The 10,411-nt window shown below is 29.8% G+C and overlaps 3 non-coding genes across 3 annotated transcripts; all 3 read left to right on the forward strand.

Moving 5' to 3' along the window:
- Positions 1-1,604: 1,604 nt before the first annotated feature.
- LOC145848272 (5S ribosomal RNA) lies at positions 1,605-1,723 on the forward strand. The gene has a single exon (XR_014371847.1). It is a non-coding gene; the product is annotated as a 5S ribosomal RNA (ribosomal RNA).
- A 2,855-nt stretch (positions 1,724-4,578) lies between these two features.
- On the forward strand, positions 4,579-4,697 carry LOC145848268 (5S ribosomal RNA). The gene has a single exon (XR_014371843.1). It is a non-coding gene; the product is annotated as a 5S ribosomal RNA (ribosomal RNA).
- Positions 4,698-8,542: 3,845 nt separating this feature from the next.
- Positions 8,543-10,350, forward strand: LOC145848267 (small subunit ribosomal RNA). Its single transcript, XR_014371842.1, has one exon. It is a non-coding gene; the product is annotated as a small subunit ribosomal RNA (ribosomal RNA).
- Positions 10,351-10,411: the final 61 nt, after the last annotated feature.

The following is a 10,411-nucleotide window of genomic DNA, read 5'->3' on the forward strand; positions in this document are numbered from 1 at the left end:
ATTTTCGTAGGTTTTTTCACAGAATATGTTATTTTCATTTTAGTTGATGTTTTTATTTCATGTTTTATTTTCTAATGTACTTATTGGGTGCTGAAAGAGCCATAAAAACCTCATAATCGAACAATTTACTAAAAAATTATTAATATTGAAAGATTTAAATTTCGAAATAACCTACCTACGGTTAATCTACACGCGTTTAGAAGCCGTAAAAAAATATTTTCGACTTTGTAATGGACCAAACAAAAAATATAGAAAAAATTATCGAAAAAAAAAATCTTTTAAAACTTACCTTACGTTAGTCCTTATGCGTTGCGAAGCTCAAAAAAAATATTTTCGACATTATAATAGAACAAACAAAGAAAATAGAAAAATTTTCCAAAAAAATAAAAAGTCGAAATTCGAAAAAAGAAGAAAAGTGGTCCTTTTCTAGGAGTTTTTTATTCCCAAAAAATGGGTTGATGTCCCCGTAACCCCTAAAAAAAGGGGGTCGAAATAACATTTTTTCATCATGCTTCAAATGGGCTGAAAAATTTTTTACGGGGTCTCTGGACCAAACAAAAACGATCTGTCGAGTCAGAATTCCGAAAATCGAAAATTCCCGAAATTTCTGTACTTAAAAGGCGGGGCGCCCACTATCGACAAAAGTGTGCCAAAACCCACAAACGTTGTGTTACGCGCGCTAAGATAAACACAAGCCTGATTGCTGAAAATGTATTCTATTTGAATAAGGTAAGTATCAACATCAAGGAAGCAATTCCTTTATTATAAACTCATACTCTGATATGCGCTAATATTGCTCGTGAATTGTTATTTAGTTTAAAAATATAATTTATATTACTTTTATTTTATTTTAATTCTATATAATAACTATTTTATATTTTTATTAAAAATTTTCTTGTTCAGTTTCTAAGCAACCACAGTTACGTTTATATGTTTAATTCTATTGTATTCTATATTTATCGATAATTTAATAAATGTTTTAAAAGACTATTCTGGTTTTCCACGCTCTCTTCAAAAATGTGAGTTCTTTTAATTCTTCCACTTAATTATTCATTTTAAAGTAAAACAACTAGTTATACATATTATTATATTATAATGTATGTGTATTAGATACTATTATTTTATAACATAAACATAGATGAGTTATTAAATTAAACGTCAAATATTTTTTACCTAAAATTAAGTTAATCGTAAAATCTGATGTAGTATGAGATATTCTTTAGAAACTAACTATAAATATTCTTGAAGTAAAACAAAACCATCTATAAATAGAACAATGAGAAATAGTAAAACAAACTAAACACAACATGTTTATTTTAACATTGTTTTTTATTTAGTTTAATCACTTAATAAACTTTACTTCTAATCATAGTATTTAATATAGAATATAGTTAACAATCTTTTAAACAAAGTCTTAAATAAAGTTACAGGGAGTAATTGTAATTAAAACACCAAAAAAAAAGGTTTTAATAAAAAAAATACTTACATCAAGTTAAAATTTTATAAGGATTAATTTTAAAATATCAAATTGATTGTAAATCAAGTGCAAATAGGTTTTTTAAACAAACCGAAGGGTTTATAAAGGCTTGTAAACGCTTTCAAACGCCTACGACCATACCACACTGAGCACACCCCATCTCGTCCGATCTGGGAAGTTAAGCAGTGTCGGGCGTGGTTAGTACTTAGATGGGTGACCGCTTGGGAATACCACGTGCCGTAGGCTTTTGCTTTTTGAATTCATCTTTTTTGTACTATTTTTCTTTCTGACCTATTTATACTTATTACTCGTTTATTTACATTTCTTTAACGCTTAAAAGAAAAGTAAATTCTAGTTATTAGCAAATAAAAACGTAAGCCAATCAGATAACGTTATTTGCTGTTTAAACCAATTAGAGCGCTAAAAAAGTGGTTTGACCAGTTTGAGATATCGAAAAAATAATGGCACCATCTTGTAGAGTACAATTTTCTGAGTTAAAATTAATACAATTAGTCTTTTATACTAAAACTTAAAAGTTTTTTTGTCCAAAAACAAATAAAAGCGTGGCTACTTGAAAAATCAAACGAAAATAAATTTTGCACTTTTGTATTGTGAGTCATAATAAGTTATTTACTGTTACCAACAGATACTAGCAAAAGCTTTTTAAAGTTTTGTATTAACTTAATGTATTTGTAATTACTTTTACTTAATAGAAACTATTGAATTACGTTTACTTAGTTTACTTTTGTATGTGTATTAAATATATAGCAATTTTGCTTGAACTTAAATAAAGATTATTAAACTATTAAAAGAAAACTATCAAAGTTTACTAACTCAAAAGCTAAATCTTAGTTATATTGTTATAAACATTTATGTTGTAATTTACTAATAACTAAATGAGTTTATTTCAAACAAAAAGAATTAAATAATGTTATGTTATGTCAAGCCTACTATATGAGGTATATAGGTATATAAGGTATACAAGCTTATGTTTGAAAGTTATAATAATTAAAATAAAAATAAATATTTAGTTGGTAAAATTTGTATTTAATATGCTTTGAAATTAGAGTTAGTATAGATGTTTTTTTTTAAATATAATAAATATAAGTATTTAGTTACTAATAATAAACTAAAATACCAATTTTGTAGTTATTACAAAAAAAAAAACTTATCTTACTTAAAGTTCACTGTAATTGAAACATTATACAAAAGCTTTATAATTATAAGCTTTGAATAATTCTATTTGAATAAATAATAGATTCATAACTATATTCATGTTTGCATATTTAAATTATAAAAAGTTAGTGTTTTGTGTATTGACTTTATGATTATTTTATTTTAGTAACTGTTAGTTTTATACTTTAATAAAAGAAATATGGTTAACAAGTAAGTTAAAAATGAAAGAAGCATAAAAAAACACACTAATTAACTGCTTATTCAATAGTTTGATTATTTAATTATTTTTCTGTTATATAGTTTAATCGTATTGTATAAAAAATACAGAGGTTTAAAGTAAGTTTGAATAAAAATAAAACAAAACATATAATATAAGCATTAGTTAAAATACATAGTTTTTTTTTCTAAAAAAATTTAATTCTTTAATAATAAGTAGTAATTTAAATAAAAAATAATACAAGTAAAGTTATACAATATATATACTATAGTTTGTCAAACTAGGCAAACACTACTAGGCAAAAAACAAACTAGGCAAAAAACCTACAAAGTAGGCCACCACTACAATCCTATGTTCCAACTGGAAATTCAATGAGATCGTTACTGTACTTGTGATGAACGTTGATAATCCCCAAGATTGTAAGTCGAAGGCCTTACCCAACCTAACCAGCGCACTGGTTTTCTTACAACTGAATTAATCAACATTTATTATTGAATATAATCATTATTGATAGATAGAGGAATGTTGACAATCAACAACAGATTGTAGGTCAAAGGCATTACTCGACCCAAGTACCCACAACCTAGATTGAACAACATTTATTAGATAGATTTGTTTAATGATAGATAGAGGAATATTGTCAATCCACAACAGATTGTAAGTCAAAGGCATTACTCGACCCAAGTACCCACAACCTAGATTGAACAACATTTGTTAGATAGATTAGTTAGATAGATAAATAGTACAGTATAATCTCAAAGAATTTGAAGCCCGAACATTGAACGATAGTGGTGTTTCGTGACGACTAGCGGGATTCGATCTTACAACCTTCTGCTTATGAGTCAGCTGATAAGACCACTGACCCACCGCGCCACGACAAAGATAAAGAAATATTTTGCTATATAAATAGGTTGATTTTTATAATTTTGTTATACAGTGTCAATTACAGTGAACTTCAAGTAAGATATACAACAGTATATATATTTCCGAGTCTGACTTTGAGTACTTTTTATATATTATTAACAAGATTTTTTAGGAGTAATATCTGTTTAGTTCTTTAATATATCTTTAAAATAATAATATTTTTTAAGGTGTTTAAAACTTTTAGAAGCTGTATGTAATGTCTTTTAGTTTAATAGTTCTTTTAAATTAGTAAAAAAAATAAACATGGTTGAGTTATCAAATTAAACAAAATAGAACGTCAAGTATTTAATTACTAAAATTAATTTAATTAAAAAAAAATCTCAGGTAATCTAAAATGTCAGGAATTATTTAAAAATAAATATAAATTTAAAACTTATTATATTGAAAAGATTGATGAATAATACTCTTGAATGTATGCAATGTTTGTATTTGTAATGCAATAACATAAATGGATAGATCAATGACAAATTGTAAACATATTGTATTATTTTATTTTACGATTTTATTTTATTTATTTAATAATTCAATAAACTTTACTTCTACTTTTCCTGGTCTTAGGTAATTTATAGATAACAATTATTTAAACAAACACTTTTGTACAGTTACAATACAGTTTTAGTACAGTTTGGGAGTAACTGTTGATTAAAAAAACAAAAAAAAAGTTAATTCAGGTTAAAATTTTATAAGGAATAATTTTAAAATATCAAATTGATTGTAAATCAAGTGCAAATAGGTTTTTTAAATAAACCGAAGGGTTTATAAAGGCTTGTAAACGCCTTCAAACGCCTACGACCATACCACACTGAGTACACCCCATCTCGTCCGATCTGGGAAGTTAAGCAGTGTCGGGCGTGGTTAGTACTTAGATGGGTGACCGCTTGGGAATACCACGTGCCGTAGGCCTTTGCTTTTTGAATTCATCTTTTTTGTACTATTTTTCTTTCTGACCTATTTATACTTATTACTCGTTTATTTACATTTCTTTAACGCTTAAAAGAAAAGAAAATTCTAGTTATTAGCAAACAAAAACCTTAGCCAATCAGATAACGTTATTTGCTGTTTGCTTATTTGCTGTTTAAACCAATTAGAGCGCTAAAAAAGTGGTTTGACCAGTTTGAGATATCGAAAAAATAATGGCACCATCTTGTAGAGTACAATTTTCTGAGTTAAAATTAATACAACTAGTCTTTTATACTAAAACTTTAAAGTCTTTTTGTCCAAAAACAAATAAAAGCGTGGCTACTTGAAAAATCAAACGAAAATAAATTTTGCACTTTTGTATTGTGAGTCATAATAAGTTATTTACTGTTACCAACAGATACTAGCAAAAGCTTTTTAAAGTTTTGTATTAACTTAATGTATTTGTACTTAGTTTAAATTAATAGAGTTTATTTGGTTTACTTTATTATGTGTATTGAATGTGCTAGTATCTAAAAATAAATACAACTAAAACAAAACAAACAAGGAGAGTACTTGAATAGAACCAACACAATTTACAGACCAGTTGTGTACTAAATTTAAAGAAATTCTGAATAGTGAATATGCAATTATTATTATAAGTTCAAAGTTCACTTTAATTTAAATTAATGTATTTTGTAAATTGGTTTTATTTAATACGATAGTAGTGAATTACTTTATTTAATTTACTTTAGTATGTGTTGTATAACTTTATTTAAACCAGAAGCAAAACGGGATTATACTTTCAATAAACTACACAATTTACAGACCAGTTGTGTACTAAATAAAAAGCTATTGTGAATGGTGAATATGCAATTATTATTATAAGTTTATAAGTTCACAGTTTACAAAAGCTTTAGAATTTAGTTACTATTTTGTTCATATTTGCATATCTAATTTATGAAAAGTTAGTGTTATGTGTATTGGCTTTTTAATTTCTTTATTTGTAGAACTGTTAGTTTTATATTCTAAAGAAACATTTTTAAATAAATATGTTTAACAAGTAACTTAAAAATGGAAGAAATATATTGTATATATTGAACTATTTATATTTATTCTAGCTATTTGCTTAGTGTATTTATTAATGTGATTATTTTATTTTGTTGTTTGTCTTATAGTTTAATCGTATTGTGTTGAAATATATATATAACAAATACAGAGGTTTAAAGTAAGTTTAAATGAAAATAAAATAAGACATATAGTTGAAATATAAGTTTAAAAAAATAGTTTTTTTTTTTTTTTTTTTCTTTGTTTGTTTGATTGTTTGTTTATTATATAATCGCGACGTGTCATTTTATTACTTTTAAGCATACTAAATATAATAATAGGTATAGTTATAGGAAAAATTCAATTAGTTTCTAATGTAATAAAAAAGTTTATTTCCACAAATAAATAAATACCTGAAAAATCAAATGAAAAATAAATTTCGCACTCCTGTATTGTGAGTCATAATAGGTTATTTACTGTTACCAACAGATACTAGCGAAGGCTTTTTAAAGTTCTATGTTAATTCAATGTATTTGTACTTAGTTTTATTAAAATGACAGTATTGATGGTTACGTTTATTAAGTATGTTTATTTAACGTTATGTAACTCAAGTAAAACCAGAAGCAAATAAGGAGACTACTTTCAATAAACTACACAATTTACATACCAATTGTATACTAAACTTAAAGCTATTCTATTTTATTCTTGATAGTTATTTTAAAGTTATTAAATTATACAAATGTATTTTGTAAAGTAGTTTTATAAAGTTACTATAGTTTATTTAACTTACTATAGTATGTGTTATATAATTTTAATTAAACCAGAAGCAAAAAGGGAGACTACTTTAAATAAACTACACCATTTATTGTTATATATAACTCTAATAAAACCAGAAGCAAAAAGGGAGACTACTTTAAATGAACTACACAAATTAAAAATATATTATTATTTATAAATCAATCGTGTTGTGTTTCAAAATACATTTTTCAAATAATGTTTTACAAGTATTTATCAGTTATTTAGTTTTCTTTTTATAGTTTAGCCGTATTGTTTTATTTATTTGTTATTATTTTTATTTAATTGTTTGCTTATTATATTTATCGCCATGTGCTTAAAAAATAAAACAACTATAAAGGTTAAAAAAGTAAGTTTAAATAAAAATAAAATGAAACATACAAAATAAGCTTATGATTTTTTATTATTATTATTATTATTATTATTATTTTTATTTTATTGTTTGTTTATTATATCTATCGCCATGTGCTTAAAAAATAAAACAACTATAAAGGTTAAAAAAGTAAGTTTAAATAAAAATAAAATGAAACATACAAAATAAGCTTATGATTTTTTATTATTATTATTATTATTATTATTATTTTTATTTCATTGTTTGTTTATTATATCTATCGCGATGTGCTTAAAAAATAAAACAACTATAAAGGTTTAAAAAGTAAGTTTAAATAAAGATAAAATGAAACATATAAAATAAGCTTATGTTTGATTTTTTTATTTTACTTTTATTAAATTGTTTGCTTATTATATTTATCGCGATGTGCTTAAAAGAATAGAACAAATACAAAGGTTTAAATTGTAAGTTTTAAATAAAATAAAATGAAACATACAAAATAAGCTTATGATTTTTTATTATTATTATTATTATTATTATTATTATTTTTATTTCATTGTTTGTTTATTATATCTATCGCGATGTGCTTAAAAAATAAAACAACTATAAAGGTTTAAAAAGTAAGTTTAAATAAAGATAAAATGTAACATATAAAATAAGCTTATGTTTGATTTTTTTATTTTATTTTCATTTAATTGTTTGTTTATTATATTTATCGCAATCTGCTTAAAAAAATAAAACGAGTATTAAGGTTTGAAAAGTAAGTTTAAATAAAAATAAAATAAAAATATAAAATAAGCTTATGTTTTTTTTTTTTTTTTTTTTATTATTATTATTTTTATTCAATTTTTTGTTTATTATATTTATCGCAATGTGCTTAAAACGATAAAACAAATATAAAGATTTAAAAAGTACGCTTAAATAAAAAATAATACAAATAAAGTTTATTTATAATAAATATATATATATTTAAAACATTAAAAAAAGTAGTTTATACATATTTTTTTTTATTTATTTCTTTTAAACATATTAAATAAAGTATAAAAAAGTATTAAAACATTTAAACGTAGCATAAATAAGCTTAAAACATTAAAATAATCGAAAAGAAACAAAGAAATTGAAAAAAATCGGAAAAAATCGGCAAAAAAAGTTCAACAGCAACATTTGAGCATCATACACGTATGCATTACTTTACACTAGTGAGAGAGACGTGTTTGTGCGTTCGGTCGACTTGACGAGAAAGCGGGCTTAAAGCATTACTGTTTAGCACCCGAGGCGCGGCTATTGCAGCGGCGGCGAACGTGCTATGTAAACGCATTGGAGCAGCGTATGAAAAACTACAAGCGTCCAGCGGCGGTAGGCTTATAGCTTTGCGAAGTCGTCGAGACGAGTAGCCGACGCAGGCAGGCACGGCTCGAGGCGGGTAACTGCAGCAGACAGATGGCGTGTTGCTGCTGACGAGTTAACCGGCAGAAGGCAAACGGTTGGTCGGGAGAAAGAACAGTCAGTTGTATAGCTGCATGCTGCAGTCGACGCGGGCTGGCGCTTTAAACAGCAAAAGGCCGGCGCCGACTTTCAGTAACGTTCGCAAGGCTTTTAAGCCGAGTGATAGAAAAGGTCTGTATTTATACAGTAAAAACGCTCAGTCGAGCAACGGGTTTAAACGCCCTCGGATAGTTATCTGGTTGATCCTGCCAGTAGTCATATGCTTGTCTCAAAGATTAAGCCATGCAAGTGTAAGTACGAGCTCACGTACAGTGAAACTGCGAATGGCTCATTAAATCAGTTATGGTTCATTTGATTGTACGCTTTTACATGGATAACTGTGGCAATTCTAGAGCTAATACATGCGTAAAGCGCCGAACTGACGTGAGGCGCGCATTTATCAGACCAAAACTAACCGGCTTTCGGGTCGTTACAATGGTGACTCTGGATAAGCTTGCGGATCGCACGGCCTAGTGCTGGCGACATCTCATTAAAGCAACTGCCCTATCAACTATCGTCGGTACGGTATCGGCCTACCGAGGTTGTAACGGGTGACGGAGAATCAGGGTTCGATTCCGGAGAGGGAGCCTGAGAAACGGCTACCACATCCAAGGAAGGCAGCAGGCGCGCAAATTACCCATTCCCGGCTCGGGGAGGTAGTGACGAAAAATAACAATGCAGACCTCGTACGAGGTCCTGCAATTGGAATGAGTACACTTTAAACTTTTTAACGAGTATCCATTGGAGGGCAAGTCTGGTGCCAGCAGCCGCGGTAATTCCAGCTCCAAAAGTGTATATTTAAGTTGTTGCGGTTGAAAAGCTCGTAGTTGGATATAGGGACGGCGAGGTTGGTCGGTCGAAAGGCTAGCACTGGCCTTGTTGTTCTTGTTGGTCGGTGCCTTCGCGGTGCTCTTAACTGAGTGTTGCGGTGGTCCGGCAAGTTTACCTTGAAAAAATTAGAGTGTTCAAAGCAGGCTTTACGCTTGTATAATGTTGCATGGAATAATGGAATAGGACCTCGGTTCTATTTTGTTGGTTTTCGGAGCACGAGGTAATGATTAATAGGAACGGACGGGGGCATCCGTACTGTGCCGTTAGAGGTGAAATTCTTGGATCGGCGCAAGACGAACGACTGCGAAAGCATTTGCCAAGAATGTTTTCTTTAATCAAGAGCGAAAGTCAGAGGTTCGAAGACGATCAGATACCGTCCTAGTTCTGACCTTAAACGATGCCGACTAGCGATCGGGCAGTGTCGAACTTAAGAACTGTCCGGCAGCTTCCGGGAAACCAAAGTCTTTGGGTTCCGGGGGAAGTATGGTTGCAAAGCTGAAACTTAAAGGAATTGACGGAAGGGCACCACCAGGAGTGGAGCCTGCGGCTTAATTTGACTCAACACGGGAAATCTCACCCGGCCCGGACACAGCGAGGATTGACAGATTGAGAGCTCTTTCTTGATTCTGTGGGTGGTGGTGCATGGCCGTTCTTAGTTGGTGGAGCGATTTGTCTGGTTAATTCCGATAACGAACGAGACTCTTACTTGCTAAATAGCTGCTCGACCCATTGGGTCGGAGACAACTTCTTAGAGGGACTAGTGGCGTTTAGCCACACGAGATTGAGCAATAACAGGTCTGTGATGCCCTTAGATGTTCGGGGCCGCACGCGCGCTACACTGACCGGATCATCGTGTGTTCCCTAGGCCGAAAGGTCCGGGTAATCCGTTGAACCCCGGTCGTGCTAGGGATAGGGACTTGCAATTGTTTCCCTTGAACGAGGAATTCCCAGTAAGCGCGAGTCATTAGCTTGCGTTGATTACGTCCCTGCCCTTTGTACACACCGCCCGTCGCTACTACCGATTGAATGGTTTAGTGAGGTCCTCCGATTGAGCCTGGTACGTGCGGCAACGCACTCGCCGGTGTTCGAAAAGACGATCGAACTTGATCATTTAGAGGAAGTAAAAGTCGTAACAAGGTTTCCGTAGGTGAACCTGCGGAAGGATCATTAACGAATCGAAATTTGATTTCAAGCGACGTCTCTTCTTCGAAGGGACCGAGCCCTGTAACTG

This window comes from Thalia democratica, unplaced genomic scaffold (genome assembly GCF_965202585.1).
Source record: "Thalia democratica unplaced genomic scaffold, ktThaDemo2.hap1.1 HAP1_SCAFFOLD_1312, whole genome shotgun sequence".
Lineage (NCBI taxonomy): Eukaryota > Metazoa > Chordata > Thaliacea > Salpida > Salpidae > Thalia > Thalia democratica.